This window comes from Takifugu flavidus, unplaced genomic scaffold (assembly GCF_003711565.1).
Source record: "Takifugu flavidus isolate HTHZ2018 unplaced genomic scaffold, ASM371156v2 ctg822, whole genome shotgun sequence".
NCBI classification, from domain to species: Eukaryota; Metazoa; Chordata; class Actinopteri; order Tetraodontiformes; family Tetraodontidae; genus Takifugu; species Takifugu flavidus.
The window spans coordinates 1-16,740 of NW_026622432.1; the positions used below are offsets into that span (position 1 = coordinate 1).

General features: G+C 43.0%; 1 long non-coding RNA gene across 4 annotated transcripts; it reads right to left on the minus strand.

Annotated features, from left to right (window-relative positions):
* Positions 1-886: 886 nt before the first annotated feature.
* Positions 887-8,712, minus strand: LOC130521242 (uncharacterized). 4 transcript variants are annotated; one of them, XR_008949239.1, is made up of 9 exons: positions 7,896-8,000; positions 7,613-7,699; positions 7,363-7,520; positions 7,080-7,255; positions 6,672-6,989; positions 6,386-6,472; positions 2,014-2,179; positions 1,159-1,331; positions 887-1,079 (listed from the first exon to the last, which is right to left on the minus strand). It is a non-coding gene; the product is annotated as an uncharacterized LOC130521242 (long non-coding RNA). The 4 variants fall into 4 exon arrangements; XR_008949241.1 differs by lacking the exon at positions 7,363-7,520 and having other exon boundaries at positions 7,896-8,002; XR_008949240.1 differs by lacking the exons at positions 887-1,079; positions 1,159-1,331; positions 2,014-2,179 and adding exons at positions 4,943-5,828; positions 6,131-6,296.
* Positions 8,713-16,740: the final 8,028 nt, after the last annotated feature.

Genomic DNA, 16,740 nt, shown 5'->3' on the forward strand with positions numbered 1-16,740 from the left:
CTCTGGTGGTGGTGGAGCGAGCCCAGGCGGAGCCCCCACCCCCACCCATGGTTCTTTGCTGTAGGTTCCACAGGCTGCGGTCCCTGGAGGTAGAGCTTGGATTTAGAACTAATCGCGGTCTCCACCTCTTTTGAGTTAAATACATTCCTGTGATCTTCAATAAAGTTTCTCGGAAGACAATCTGCCACTGTGTGCTGCCTGCTTTCGGGTCCTGCTACAACCGTTCGTAACAAAGTCTTCGCCTCTTTCTGAGAAGACCTTCTTATTTCTGATTCAAATAAGTTCTTTTCATTTCTCTTCTCATTTGAATTATCAGCTGAAACCTCTGTGAACGCCAACCTGTTCATTTTTTCACACATTTTCAAGCTGCAAAAAACACAATGGGCCTTATTCACCAATATCTTCTTAAGAATCTTCTTAGATTCTTTCTTAAGTTGTTCTTAAGAAGTTCCTTAAGAAAACCCTACGTCAGATTCATCATCGCATTCGTAAGCCTCAGAATTGTTCGCAGCTGTGTTCTTAGATTGATGAATGCCATCTACTCAGTTGAGTGTGCCAGGTGAATCTAATTAACATACTATTAGCATAAGTCACCACCCACTAATGCCCATAAAAGGAACTGCAGCAGGGCCCTGTAGACAGAGCAAAAAGCAGCAAAATGCCCAAAGCTTGCCTCTCCACACCTGATTTCTGACACCGTGTTGAACAATCAAGAAAGGATGGCTAACACGCTTGATAAAATTGCCTCAACCCTGATGACTATAGCCAACACAATTAAAGAAATCAATGAGAATGTAAAAAAATAAGAATGTAAAAAAAATAAACGTGTAAAAGCTGCGCTCTGAAACCGGTCTTTTTGAAGTGAATCAAGACTGTTAGACTGAAATTGTGACAATAATGCATTTTATTCACAAACGGGCAATTAATTGCGCTCGAACGTGAACCGCGTGCCTGCAGTCTGGCCCCATCATTGCGTCAGGACGCACATCCTCACGGGGTTGTGGCTGAGGGGGAAGAGGGACACCACGCTTCATAGCGATGTTGTGCAGGACACAGCAGGCCATGATTATCCCACAGACCTGTAATGGTGAGGGAGAGTCATAAGTTAGATGAATAAACGTAATCTAAGCAGATTTTATAACAAAAATAAATAATTACCTTCTCCGGTTTGTACAGCAATTTGCCACCTGCTGTGTCCAAACACATCCAGCGCCCCTTTAAAATGCCGATGGTGCGTGCGCGCATGCATCTGATTGAATAAAACTCCTGTGGAGTCTGAGGGTTGGTCAGTGGTGTCAACAACAAGGGAGCCAGGGCATATCCTCGATCCCCTAATAAAATAAATCAAGATAAAATCAAATAAAAAGACAGTTTTGGCATGGTTTCCAATTTTGTTGATTAATGTTAAGTCATTGGCACATTTTACGTAATTTTAAAATTCTCCGTAAATCACCAAAAATAGGAAATAAATAAATAAATATGACATAATTATCATTGTAATATTGAATTTTATTGAACTGCACAAGAGAAGAAAACACAACCATGCCAACATGTCGGCACTGAAATGTGCGTAAGAGTACTCCTGAGTGTTCGTAGGATTTGTTCTTACCGACACATAAATCCGGGATGAGAAGAAAATCATGAATGCCACAATCTTCGTAAAATATTCGTAAATGGGACTTAAGAACAAATTTGCTCGTAAGAACGGTTCGTGAATGAGGCCCAATGTGTAAATTAAAAAGTGTACAATAACAAAATATGCTCCTTGATTTTTGTACAAACATTTGCATGTTATTGGCCCAATTAATTTTTAGAAGTTTCAAACTTAATTTTAATGCTAATGACCAGAAGGCTTTAACTGGAACAAATATTACATCTAATTAATGATACACAGTACTCAGGAGAATCAGCTATGTAGTGGGAGTTCGCTGTGCTGTGTGGTTTGATATGTCTCTTTAAATGTTTCAAAAACCTATAACCTCACTGATATCAAATAGAAATAATGTCACTCACTAGTCTTTGCTCTCCACTGTTCTCAGGTGCCCCATTGTTATAAAGTCATGCTGCAGGGCTTTCTCAGGAGAGATTCTCAGACGATCATCAAAGTGGAATCATTTCTTAAGGAGATCATAAAGAGCCCTGCGTCCTTCATTTCATTTTTGTCATCTGTTGGATTTGCCTGCCATTGGAATTAGTGATTTAATACAAAGATAATCAATCAGGAACAATGAAATTAATTATAACTGGTTAAAAAAAAGAGTGCTTACCGAAAACAATTGTGTTAGAGAATATCTAAAACACTGAGGAACGTCATTGAAGTTCTTTGAGTTAGCTGGACCATATTCAGCTGGTGTCTGAAAGAAACCCAACAGTTAGTGAACATACACTTTTCCTGCCCTCCCAACATTTCAGCAGATAGGAAAAGGATTTGAGACGTTACACCCAAATTCAAATATCCTTGGACACTTGGAAATAGTATGAGTGAGTAATATATTTATGTTTGCAGTGGTGGATAAGATCAGTATTAAAGTGCAGAGAACATGTGCTCACCTTTAATCTCCATGAATAACTGACTACAATTAGGTATCGGGATGAAATCCTTGGACCAATTGTCAGAACCTACGCTGGTGTAGTGGGACCTGGGTTCCTCCTGGTCCACGACAATGCCTGACCTCATGTGGCTAGAGTATGCAGGCAGTTCCTGGAGGATGAAGGAATTGATACCATTGACTGGCCCCCACGTTCACCTGACCTAAACCCAATAGAACATCTCTGGGACATTATCTTTAGGTCCATCCGGTGCCACCGGGTTGATCCTCAGACTGTCCAGGAGCTCAGTGATGCCCTGGTCCAAAACTGGGAGGAGATCGCCCAGGACACCATTCGTCGTCTCATCAGGAGCCCCGATGTTGTCAGGCATGCGTAAAAGCACATGGGGACCACACAAAGTACTGAGAATCATTTTGAGTTGCTACAATGACATTTTGGCAAAATGGACCAGTCTGCTGCATCATTTTTTCACTTTCATTTTTCGCGTGTCTTTGATTCCCCCCCTCTATAGGGTGATCATTTTCATTTCTATCAAATTATGTAGCATCATTTTGATACTAATACAACATCCCTACTTTTATCAGGATCGATATTCAAGATCATTTTCCCCCCCGTTTAGATGTCGATGTTTCTTCTCAATTTTCTTAATTATCTGATTTCATATTCTGACACTGACATTTATGTTCTGATTAATTCCAAATTCTCAATAAAAACTCACTTCCATCTTTCCAAGAAGGCATACAAGCATAAGGCAGGTGGAAGGAGAGACAAGCCTCAGCAGCAGACAGGTAAGGCAGGTGTGACAGCCTCCACAGAGGGTGTCAGTGCTGAACCAAACAGGGTTGAGCTCGATGCTGATGTCCTTCGCCTCTGCCACTGGCAAATAAATCTGTAAGAGAAAGAAGAAAAACATGATTGACCTATTGCTGACACGCCTGCAAATTTAAAAAAAATTAAACACACAGACAGTGTTAAACTGGAGTAGAGACTTTGCATGTGTCCTCATCAGTACCTTAGAGTCTGTTGTGACCGTGGTCCAGTCCAAAGGATTGCAGGGATGAGACATGCGAACAGGTCCCGTCACAACGACCTTCGGACTGAACCGTAATGCAGGAGGAGAGGGCCTGTCAAGAACCTGGGGCTTCTGCTCAGGAACCTGGTGGCAGCGATCGACAGCAGGTGTGTCAGAATCGGCATTCCCCCGTTGTCACTCTGGTGTGTCCACAAGGGAGAGAAATACAAGGAAAGACACCATTAAAATGTTATTGTTGCAAAAACATTTTCACAATTGGGAAAAAATTCTCAGGGGTGCAGAGGAAAGATCTCTGCAACAGAGAAGTAGGGGATCCCTGAAATTACAAAAGGTCACAGATCAGAAAGGTGCAATCGAATTGTGTGTATGGACACAAAAGACAAGACTCGATTTTCGAATGAGCCAATATTAGCAGCCACCTGAGAATACCGATTATTAGCCATTTGGAGTCACATGCAGATCTTAATGGGGACAATGGTTCGGGTTACTTTGCCTCTGCAATTAACAACTTAACCAGCACATTGGTAAACATGTTAAAATAAAACGCTATTGATGTCAGACGGCATTAATATCAATCACGGCAGCATTACCAGATATTAGCAACGTGGACCACAAGAACAATGTAATGAAAATAACACAGAAGCGGTCAATTGTTTACACTGAGACAAAGAATATTGTGATTGTGAAGCTTTAGCTGGAATTAGTTCATTTAGCAGTAGTGAAAGTAATTAAAACCAGCAACGCGATGTATTGAGATGCGTACTTATGTGAAGCGCAAGGGTGGGACTGTATCAATTGAAGTGGCGGTGGATTAACGTACAATGGGAAATTTGAAAGCTGCCATTTGAAATAGTGTTATTTTCCCAATTAATGTGACACACACAGGCAGCCCCTCCCATACCCACAGGCTGTGAGCTGCTCCACTCCTCCACCCCACACAGATTCGCAATCAGGACCACCCGTATTCAAAAGCCGTTTTTGACTGCTTAACACCGTCCAAATATATGGAGTCTGAGCATGTTAGAACCACAAGACTTTGAAATATAACCGTGTCAAATTTCATAATTTTAGCTTACCCGGTGACAGAGAAACGAGTTAACCATGAAGCGTTTGTCAGTTCTGAGGCGTTTTCCCCCGCTCTCTTCTGCATTGAGTTAATAGGAGATTTGAGCGGAACAGTCGGCGTTTTAGCTCGTTTCACGGGGCACTGGTTAATTTAACGTCCCCAAACCGACGATTGCGAATTAGTCGAGGATTATATTTACAAAATGATGGGGTTTTTTAATCAATCTATGAGCTTTTTTGTGCTGGATTCCACTTTTTGTGCCTAGGAGGCACACCCAATGAATCAACACACTATCACAGTCCATATCTTCTTTAATAATACAAACCATAATTCAAGCACAGACAGCACACCCACAAGTCCTTACACTCACACACTATTCAACACAGTTGACTTCCATGCAGCTACAGAATACACTCTTTATATGCCTGCAGACTTTGGCAAACCATTTAGAGACTTTAACAACCCGAAACACGCGTTTCTTTTTAGGAGGTGATTTGCTGCTGTTTTCAGAAGTTGTGGCATCAGAGTAGTCACTACAGGAGACACCCTCTGATGAATAGCTGTCAGCTTCAGAGGATGCACCATCAGAAGTTCCATTACTGGAGACTGATTCTTCCTCACATAATGAGGTATCTGCACAAGAAGTATCACTAATAGAATCTTCAGAGGACTCTTGTTGCGAGCACTCTATGTATTCCACTGGGCTCTCTGTGGATTTAGTATCACAGATTTCCTTCTGTGAGGACTCACTCTCTTCTTCCACTTGGGACTCTGTATGTTTGGCCTTATTGGCCTCCCCTTCAGTTGACTTACTGTTAAGAGCAAGGCACAGAAGCTCCTCTGAGAAATTAATGTCTTTTTCTGGTAAGGTCCCGATGATTTCTTTTTGTGAGGGCTCACAGTCTATTTCCTCTAGAGATTGTGTGAATTGTCCTTTCAAGGACATGATGGCTTCTGCCTCAGAGGACTCGCTGGATTCTGCCTTGAACACTTCCCATAAAGGATTTGATGTCTCCTTCTTTGGTGGGCTTCTCTTCCTTCTCCAAAGTCTTTGCCTCTTTCTGAGATGACCTTCTTATTTCTGATTCAAATAAGTTCTTTTCGTTTCTCTTCTCATTTGAATTATCAGCTGAAACCTCTGTGAACGCCAAACTGTTCATTTTTTCACACATTTTCAAGCTGCAAAAAACACAATGTGTAAATTAAAAAGTGTACAATAACAAAATATGCTCCTTGATTTTTGTACAAACATTTGCATGTTATTGGCCCAATTAATTTTTAGAAGTTTCAAACTTAATTTTAATGCTAATGACCGGAAGGCTTTAACTGGTACAAATATTACATCTAATTCATGATACACAGTACTCAGGAGAATCAGCTATGTAGTGGGAGTTCGCTGTGCTGTGTGGTTTGATATGTCTCTTTAAATGTTTCAAAAACCTATAACCTCACTGATATCAAATAGAAATAATGTCACTCACTAGTCTTTGCTCTCCACTGTTCTCAGGTGCCCCATTGTTATAAAGTCATGCTGCAGGGCTTTCTCAGGAGAGATTCTCAGAAGATCATCAAAGTGGAATAATTTCTTAAGGAGATCATAAAGAGCCCTGCGTCCTTCATTTCATTTTTGTCATTTGTTGGATTTGCCTGCCATTGGAATTAGTGATTTAATACAAAGATAATCAATCAGGAACAATGAAATTAATTATACCTGGATAAAAAAAAAGAGTGCTTACCGAAAACAATTGTGTTAGAGAATATCTAAAACACTGAGGAACGTCTTTGAAGTTCTTTAAATTAGCTGGACCATATTCAGCTGGTGTCTGAAAGAACAAACCCAACAGTTAGTGAACATACGCTTTTCCTGCCCTCCCAACATTTCAACAGACAGGAAAAGGATTTGAGATGTTACACCCAAATTCAAATATCCTTGGACACTTGGAAATAGTATGAGTGAGTAATATATTTATGTTTGCAGTGGTGGATAAGATCAGTATCAAAGTGCAGAGAACATGTGCTCACCTTTAATCTCCATGAATAACCAGAATGGTTTGCCACCTTTACAAAATATGTGCTGGTGTACCTCCCAGCATTTAATATGTAGTTTGGGGGCATACCCAGTAGATCTATTATGTGTCTCATCTGTAAACCAAACATTCACATTTGTTAAGAGGACATGCTCTAATTGCCTATAGATATTTTTGTCTAGTATACTTGCGTTTTGATATGATGAGTAATTGCGGATGGTTTTGAGGGTTGTATAAAAACCAAAGGATTTGGCCAACTCCCCAAATATCAAGTGGATACGAGAAGGGGAGACCGAGCATAATTTCTGGAGCCCTAAAAACACAAGTCATAATAAAAAAATGTATATGTAAAAAAATTAAAGAAAAAAAGATAACTTAATATTATTACTGCAGGACAAATAACCTCAGTCCAGATGCCTGCATGATGGTCCCTGTCCTGGCCTCATGGGTCCGAAGTGCCAGTCCAAAGTCGATTAGTTTAATTTTTAATCCTCTTTGGTCCACTAACATGATGTTGTCTGGTTTTAAGTCGGTGTGCAGGATTCCAAGTTTCTTGAGGTCTGATAGAGCCATAAACAGCTGGAAGAAAATTAAAACTTTTTAAAATTAAAACTAAGATGCTCTGTGATCAATTTATGCAAGTTGTAGAATATTATCACAGAAAGGTTTGCTAAATAATAGTTTACCTGCTTTGCAATTGGTCGAATTTTAGACACACACAGTGGTTTGCCTTTTCTTATTTAAGAGCATTAAAGAAGTCCATGCTCAGCATCTCATACACAAGACTGTTGTGTTAAAGAGTCCTGCGGTCCTTCATTTCATTTTTGTCATCTATTGGATTTGCCTGCCATTGGAATTGGTGATTTAATACAAAGATAATCAATCAGGAACAATAAAATTAATTATAACTGGTAAAAAAAAAAAAAGAGTGCTTACCGAAAACAATTGTGTTAGAGAATATCTAAAACACTGAGGAACGTCTTTGAAGTTCTTTAAGTTAGCTGGACCATATTTAGCTGGTGTCTGAAAGAACAAACCCAACAGTTAGTGAACATACGCTTTTCCTGCCCTCCCAACATTCACAGACAGGAAAAGGATTTGAGATGTTACACCCAATTCAAATATCCTTGGACACTTGGAAATAGTATGAGTGAGTAATATATTTATGTTTGCAGTGGTGGATAAGATCAGTATCAAAGTGCAGAGAACATGTGCTCACCTTTAATCTCCATGAATAACCAGAATGGTTTGCCACCTTTACAAAATATCTGCTGGTGTACCTCCCAGCATTTAATATGTAGTTTGGGGGCATACCCAGTAGATCTATTATGCGTCTCATCTGTAAACCAAACATTCACATTTGTTAAGAGGACATGCTCTAATTGCCTATAGATATTTTTGTCTAGTATACTTGCGTTTTGATATGATGAGTAATTGCGGATGGTTTGAGGGTTGTATAAAAACAAAAGGATTTGGCCAACTCCCCAATATCAAGTGGATACGAGAAGGGGAGACCGAGCATAATTTCTGGAGCCCTAAAAACAAAGTCATAATAAAAAAATGTAAAATGTAAAAAATTAAGAAAAAAAGATCTTAATATTATTACTGCAGACAAATAACCTCAGTCCAGATGCCTGCATGTGGTCCCTGTCCTGTCCTGGCCTCATGGGTCCGAAGTGCCAGTCCAAAGTCGATTATTTAATTTTAATCCTCTTTGGTCCACTAACATGATGTTGTCTGGTTTTAAGTCGGTGTGCAGGATTTCAAGTTTCTTGAGGTCTGATAGAGCCATAACAGCTGGAAAAATTAAAACTTTTTAAAATTAAAACTAAGATGCTCTGTGATCAATTTATGCAAGTTGTAGAATATTATCACAGAAAGTTTGCTAAATAATAGTTTACCTGCTTTGCAATTGGTCGAATTTTAGACACACACAGTGGTTTGCCTTTTCTTAATTCAAGAGCATCAAAGAAGTCCATGCTCAGCATCTCATACACAAGACTGTTGTGTTAAAGATCCCTGCGTCCTTCATTTCATTTTTGTCACTATTGGATTTGCCTGCCATTGGAATTGGTGATTTAATACAAAGATAATCAATCACGAACAATAAATTAATTATAACTGGTAAAAAAAAAAAGAGTGCTTACCGAAAACAATTGTGTTAGAGAATATCTAAAACACTGAGGAACGTCTTTGAAGTTCTTTAAGTTAGCTGGACCATATTCAGCTGGTGTCTGAAAGAACAAACCCAACAGTTAGTGAACATACACTTTTCCTGCCCTCCCAACATTTCAGCAGACAGGAAAAGGATTTGAGATGTTACACCCAAATTCAAATATCCTTGGACATTTGCAATTAGTATGAGTGAGTAACATATTTATGTTTGCAGTGGTGGTAAGATCAGTATCAAAGTGCAGAAGATGTGCTCACCTTTAATCTCCATGAATAACTGACTGCGATTAGGTATCGGGATGAAATCCTTAAACCCGTTGTCAGAACCTACGCTGGTGTAGTGGGACCTGGGTTCCTCCTGATCCACGACAATGCCTGACCTCATGTGGCTAGAGTATGCAGGCAGTTCCTGGAGGATGAAGGAATTGATACCATTGACTGGCCCCCACGTTCACCTGACCTAAACCCAATAGAACACCTCTGGGACATTATGTTTAGGTCCATCCGGTGCCACCGGGTTGATCCTCAGACTGTCCAGGAGCTCAGTGATGCCCTGGGAGATCGCCCAGGACACCATTCGTCGTCTCATCAGGAGCCCCGATGTTGTCAGGCATGCGTAAAAGCACATGGGGACCACACAAAGTACTGAGAATCATTTTGAGTTGCTACAATGACATTTTGGCAAAATGGACCAGTCTGCTGCATCATTTTTTCACTTTCATTTTTCGCGTGTCTTTGATTCCCCCCCCCCTCTATAGGGTGATCATTTTCATTTCTATCAAATTATGTAGCATCATTTTGATACTAATACATCACCTACTTTTTATCAGGATCGATATTCAAGATCATTTTTCCCCCGTTTAGATCTGATGTGTTTTCGAAGTGTTCCTCTAATTTTGAGCAGTGTAGTTATGAAAGCACAAGAAACATAATGCAATAAAGAGCGTTGAGCTGATTAACAGTTTAATGTTCTCCAAACAAATGTAGAACAGCTCACCTCTATCCCTTCAGCAAGAGGCACCAAGACAGGGTAAGGCAGGTGTGAAGGAGAGACAGCCTCCACAGCAGCAAGGATGTCAGTGCTGAACCAAACAGGGTTGAGCTCGATGCTGATGTCCTTCGCCTCTGCCACTGGCAAATAAATCTGTAAGAGAAAGAAGAAAAACATGATTGACCTATTGCTGACACGCCTGCAAATTTATAAAAAAATAAAAATCAGGTTAAACACACAGACAGTGTTAAACTGGAGTAGAGACTTTGCGTGTGTCCTCATCAGTACCTTAGAGTCTGTTGTGACCGTGGTCCAGTCCAAAGGATTGCAGGGATGAGACATGCGAACAGGTCCCGTCACAACGACCTTCGGACTGAACCGTAATGCAGGAGGAGAGGGCCTGTCAAGAACCTGGGGCTTCTGCTCAGGAACCTGGTGGCAACGATCGACAGCAGGTGTGTCAGAATCGGCATTCCCCCGTTGTCACTCTGGTGTGTCCACGAGGGAGAGAAATACAAGGAAAGACACCATTAGAATGTTATTGTTGCAAAAACATTTTCACAATTGGGAAAAAATTCTCAGGGGTGCAGAGGAAAGATCTCTGCAACAGAGAAGTAGGGGATCCCTGAAATGACAAAAGGTCACAGATCAGAAAGGTGCAATCGAATTGTGTGTATGGACACAAAAGACAAGAAGTGCTTTATACAGCAATGTGAAATATTCTTACCCATCCATGCTGAGACGCAATGGTAGTCCTGTTGGAGCAAGTTCTGCAGGGTGGTGTCAGCACTCAGGTGGGAGGGAAGCTGAAGACAAACACCTGGACACCATCCAATCAATGATTGAAGACCTCTAGACCTTGGACAATGTGTTTAGCTACAGAGATACCAACCTTGCAGAGATATCGACAGATTAATTACACAAATGTTATCGATTTTCGAATGAGCCAATATTAGCAGCCACGTGAGAATACAGATTATTAGCATTAGCCATTTGGAGTCACATGCAGATCTTAATGGCGACAATGGTTGAGGTTACTTTGCCCCCGCAATTAACAACTTAACCAGCACAATGGTAAACATGTTAAAATAAAACGCTATTGATGTCAAACGGCGTTAATATCAATCACGGCAGCATTACCAGATATTAGCAACGTGGACCACAAGAACAATGTAACGAAAATAACACAGAAGCGGTCAATTCTTTACACTGAGACACAGAATAGTATGATTGTGAAGCTTTAGCTGGAATTAGTTCATTTAGCAGTTGTGAAAGTAATTGGAACGAGCAGCGCGACGTAGGAGATGCGTACTTATGTGAAGCGCAAGGGTGGGACTGTATCAATTGAAGTGGCGTTGGATTTACGTACCATGGGAAATTCGAAAGCTGCCATTTGAAATAGTGTTCGCCAATATTAGCCACGTGCGAATACCGATTCTTCTGCCCTCGGCTAAGTGCTTTAGCGTCGGCAGCGAGCTAAATATATGGCATCAGCGACCACTCATGAATCGTTCTTTGGTTTTACTAATCCATTTTATTTTGTAAAACTGTGAGAAAAGAATCACAAAACACAACGTTTAGCTCCGACGCAAGAACACACATTCACACTCAATTCTGTGTGCAGAATAACCGACCCGAGGTCCAACACTAGCAATACGCAGCATTTCGAACAACAACTACAACAGTAAAAGACAACATCAACTTACAGATCATGCCCTTGAAAGGTGCAAAGGTAGAAGAAGTGACCAGACTCGATCCAGGAGCAACATATCTTTCATATTCTGCGGCACGTTTTCCTCGTGCTTGACGCACTTCCTGTTTTCAACCTACCCCATTAGATGGTAGTGTAACCAGATTAGCTGTAAATTGAAAAGTTAAATCTGTTGGAAAATAAACCTCCAGAAAAGGAATAAAATAAGAACACAAGTCACAAGTGGAGTCACATGCAGATCTTAATGGCGACAATGGTTTAGGTTACTTTGCCTCCGCAATTAACAACTTAACCACAATGGTAAACATGTTAAAATAAAACGCTATTGATGTCAGACGGCGTTAATATTAATCACAGAAGCATTACCAGATATTAGCAACATGGACCACAAGAACAATGTAATGAAAATAACACAGAAGCAGTCAATTCTTTACACTGAGACTGATGAGAATTGTCTTTATCTTGTTATGTGTTTCACCATATGTTCCTGTCTTCTCTTAGAAGTTAGGCAAGGTAGACTCATTAGTAAATGTAATAAAGAACAGAGACATTACATTCACAGGATTGTTGTTTGTTCTACTGTAATCTCAGGAACCAGTCAGGCAGGGGGTGTTAAACACTCATCGTAAACGGGACATCAGGGGGGGTTGATGATCGTATTTGCATGAAGAATGGGAACTTTGATCTGGCCACCTGGGAAAATAATGGAAAAGAAGAACTGTACCAACACTAAATGGGACTGGAAGAAGAGGACGAGGTCATCCCAGCAGAGGAACTGGATTGGATTGCATGAACATTGTGAATTTGCATGTGTGTTACTATAAAAGACTGGGCCAAGGGATAGTTAGGTCGTCAGACTTCGTGCCCTGACAATTAACTCTGTTGTTGATAGGGTTATGAACTGGCCCGGAGCTCTGTAATATTTGTGTCTCGAATTGGTTCTATTGTTAAATACATTTTGAAATTGGTACTTTTCTTCTCGAAGTCTTCATTCAAAGAACACGCGGATTAGCAGCTACACTTGAAAGGTATTGCGATCCAACAAGACAAGAATAGTGTGATTGTGAAGCTTTAGCTGGAATTAGTTCATTTAGCAGTTGTGAATGTAATTCAAGATTCAAGAGTACTTTATTGATTCCTTTAGGGGGTGTCCATCAGGGAAATTAGCATCTCCAAAAAAAACGTACTGTTAAAGATACATGGTGGTAGCGGACCCGAACGCAGCGCCAGGACACAGTGGTGGGGAGGTCAAAGGCTTTATTTACAGGGAAGGGGAGTACACATTAACAGAAACAGTCCTCCTGGACCGCAAGGGGATCGGGAGGCAGCGTCCGCCCGTCCCAGGTCCATCGTGAGTCCCCAAACCAGACGCAGTCCCCCTGGACTGCGGGAACTCGAACAACCGGTGAGTCCAACCGCGCAGTCCTCCTGGACCGCGAGGACTCGGGAGTCCGGCGCAACACGCTCGCCTCACGAACGTGCCCCAAGACACTGAGGGCAGAGGCAGTCCTCCTAGACTGCAAGGGGAGCAGGAGCGGTCCTCCAGGAGACACGGAACAGGAACAGGAGCGGCCCTCCAGGAAAACCGGGAGCACGGGAATAGGAGCGGCCCTCCAGGGCAACAGGAACAGGAGCCAACACCAAGGAACCCAAACAAGCTCCCACACTAGACCAACAAACATACTCCCTACGCGAACAGACACCCCGGCACTGACAGGCAGGCACAACCTGCTTAAATAGGCAGCAAGATGTAAATTGCCTACAGGTGCGCCCGCCTGCAGTGCCAGCTGCACCCAATTGTGCTCAACACCACACCCTGCAGGCCAAAGACAGACACAAACCAGAAATCCCAACACGTACAGCACTGTACAAAAGTACCCATCACCATTACACACCATTAAACCTATTAAAAATAATAAAAATAGAATAAAATAAGAAATAAAATAGAATAAATTAAAAATAGAATATAAATATAAAACTATAAAAAATGTAAATAAATGAAGAGATGGATGAATGAACTGAATGAATGGATATCACAGTATTATGTTATTCCAGTGTTGTTCCAGTCCTTCTGTTGGCCCTCCTCCCCCCCAGTGAGGAGTTGAACAGTCTGATGGCTCGAGGGATGAATGAGTTCCCCAGTCTGTTTGTCCTGAATTTGGGGAGGCGCAGCCTCTGGCTGAACAGGCTTCTCTGGCTGTGGATGACAGTGTGCACAGGGTGGCGGACATTGTCCATGATGCTCCGCAGTTTGTCAATAGTTCTCCTCTCTGCCACTGTCGCCAGAGGTTTCAGCTTCATCCCCACCACCGAGCTGGCCCGCCTGATCAGCTTCTCCAGCCTGGAGAGGTCCGCTTTTGTCACACTCCCCCCCCCAGCACACCACAGCGTAGGACAGGATGCTGGCGACCACAGACTGGTAGAACATCCAGAGGAGTTTCCTGCAGATGTTGAAGGATCTGAGTCCCCTTAGGAAGTACATCCTGCTCTGGGTCTTCTTGTACAGCTGCCTTGTGTTGCTTGTCCAGTCTAGCCTATTGTCCAGCCACAGCCCAAGATATTTGTAGGTCTGCACGCCCTCCACCTCCCCGTTCCTATCTGAACTGGCCTAGGTCTCGGTCGGTCCCTCCCAAAGTCAATGACCAGTTCTTTAGTTTTGGAGGTGTTGAGCTGCAGGCTGTTGTTGTGGCACCAGGCCACAAAGTCCCTCACCATGCACCGGTACTCCTCCTCTTCGTCGTCTCTGATACATCCAACGATGGCTGTGTCATCAGCGAACTTCTGAATGTGACACATTTCAGAGTTATAACAGAAGTCCGAGGTGTACAGAGTGAAGAGGATGGGGGACAGCACAGTCCCCTGTGGAGCACCGATGCTGCTGACCACAGTGTCAGACGTGGTGTCCTTCATCCTGACGAACTGCGGCCTGTCGGTGAGGTAGCTGGAGATCCAAGCAACCAGGCAGGGGTCCACTCGCATCTGTAAAAGCTTGTCCTGTGTGAGAAGAATTATTGTTGTTATTACTATTATCGTTTAAATGCTAGGATGAGTAGATTTAGAGTGTTGAAGGAATGTTTAAGAAAAGGAATGTATGAGTGTTTGAATCAAGTATTGGAGCTGTTATGTACCCAGCACTAAGAGGTACCATGTTCAAGGACACGAGGAAGTCGTAAAGATAGGAAGAGAAGGAATCGTGAGGTCAGATTGACATAAATCCTGTGTGCACCAAATAAAAGAGGTGAGCGAGCAGCAGACGAACGGAGTTGACAAAGGAAGCTTGAACTGCTGCTCGACTCTCCCTTGCAAGGAACTCCTGTTGTTTGCGTGGTTGATCTGAGTCTGGTGAACAAACAGTGCGGGTGATCAAAACTTCACCCTCACACCTGTAGGACAAGGGGCTGGATCGTGTTGAAGGCACTCGAGAAATCCAAAAAGAGGATTCTCGCTGTGCCACTCCCCTTGTCCAGATGCGAGTGGACTCAGTGCAGCAGGTAGATGATGGCGTCCTCTACACCGACCTTGTCCCGGTAGGCGAACTGTAAGGAGTCCTCAGCGTGCTGCACCTGGGGCCTGAGGAGGTTGAGGAAGAGCCGCTCCAGAATCTTCATCAGATGTGAGGTGAGTGCCACCGGCCAGAATTCGTTCAGCTCACTCGGTCTGTTCTTCTTGGGGACTGGAATGATGCAGGACGTCTTCCATAAGGTGGGCCCTTTCCCCAGCTCCAGGCTGAGGTTGAAGACCCGTTGTAGCGGCTCCCCGAGTTCAGTAGCGCAGGTCTTGAGGAGCCGGGGACAGACTCTATCCTGGTCAGCTGCTTTTCGGGGCCGGAGCTTCCTCAGTTCTGACCCTCACCTGGTCAGCCGTGAAGCAGGGAGGATGTGGGGATGGTGAGAGCAGGGGAATGGGGGTGGTAGAGGGTGGAAGGGTGGTAGGAGGGAGGTCAGTAGAGAGAGGGGAGGTGGAGGAGGGAGGAGGGGAGGTGGGGTTGGGGGAAGTTGTGGTGGGTGGCGGGTTGGAGGGAGGGGGGTTAGAGGGGAGCTCGGCTGCTGGGGAGGGGTGGAGGGGAGCTGGGCTGCTACCTTCCCAGATGTCCCGCATGTTGTTATCAGCCAGCTTCTTCTCCACCTTCTTCCTGTAGGTGTTCTTCGACTCCTTCAAGAAACATTTCACTTCCCTCTGCGCTTCTTTCATCTCCTCCCCTTGACTTCCTGTGTTACCCATGGCTTATTGTTAGGATAACACTGTACAGTCTTGGTGGGGACAACCACATCTACACAGAAATTGAGGTAGTCTGTGAGATGGTCGGTCATCCCATCTATGTCCTCTTTATGTTCCCCCAGCAGTACATCCCAGTCCGTGGTGTTAAAGCAGTCCTTCAGAGCCTCCTCTGCTTCAGGAGTCCATCTCCTGATGGAGCGGTGGAGGCTGCCTGCCTAATTAAAACGAGCAACGTGATGACGGCATTAATATCAATCACGGCAGCATTACCAGATATTAGCAACGTGGACCACAAGAACAATGTAATGAAAATAACACAGAAGCGGTCAATTCTTTACACTGAGACAAAGAATAGTGTGATTGTGAAGCTTTAGCTGGAATTAGTTCATTTAGCATTTGTGAAAGTAATTAAAACGAGCAATGCGATGTGGGACATGCGTACTTATGTGAAGCGCAAGGATGGGACTGTATCAATTGAAGTGGCGGTGGATTCACGTACAATGGGAAATTCGAAAGCTGCCATTTGAAATTGTGTTATTTTCCCAGTTAATGTGACACACACAGGCAGCCCCTCCCATACCCACAGGCTGTGAGCTGCACCACCCCTTCACCCCACACACAGATTCGCGATCAGGACCACCCGTATTCAAAAGCCGTTTTGGACTGCTTAACACCGTCCAAATATATGGAGTCTGAGCATGTTAGAACCACAAAACTTTGAAATATAACCGTGTCAAGTTTCATAATTTTAGCTTACCCGGTGACAGAGAAACGAGTTAACCATGAAGCGTTTGTCAGTTCTGAGGCGTTTTCCCCCGCTCTCTTCTGCATTGAGTTAATAGGAGATTTGAGCGGAACAGTCGGCGTTTTAGCTTGTTTTACGGGGCACTGGTTAATTTAACTTCCCCAAACCGACGATTGCGAATTAGTCGAGGTTTATATTTACAAAATGATGGAGTTTTTTGTTTTTTA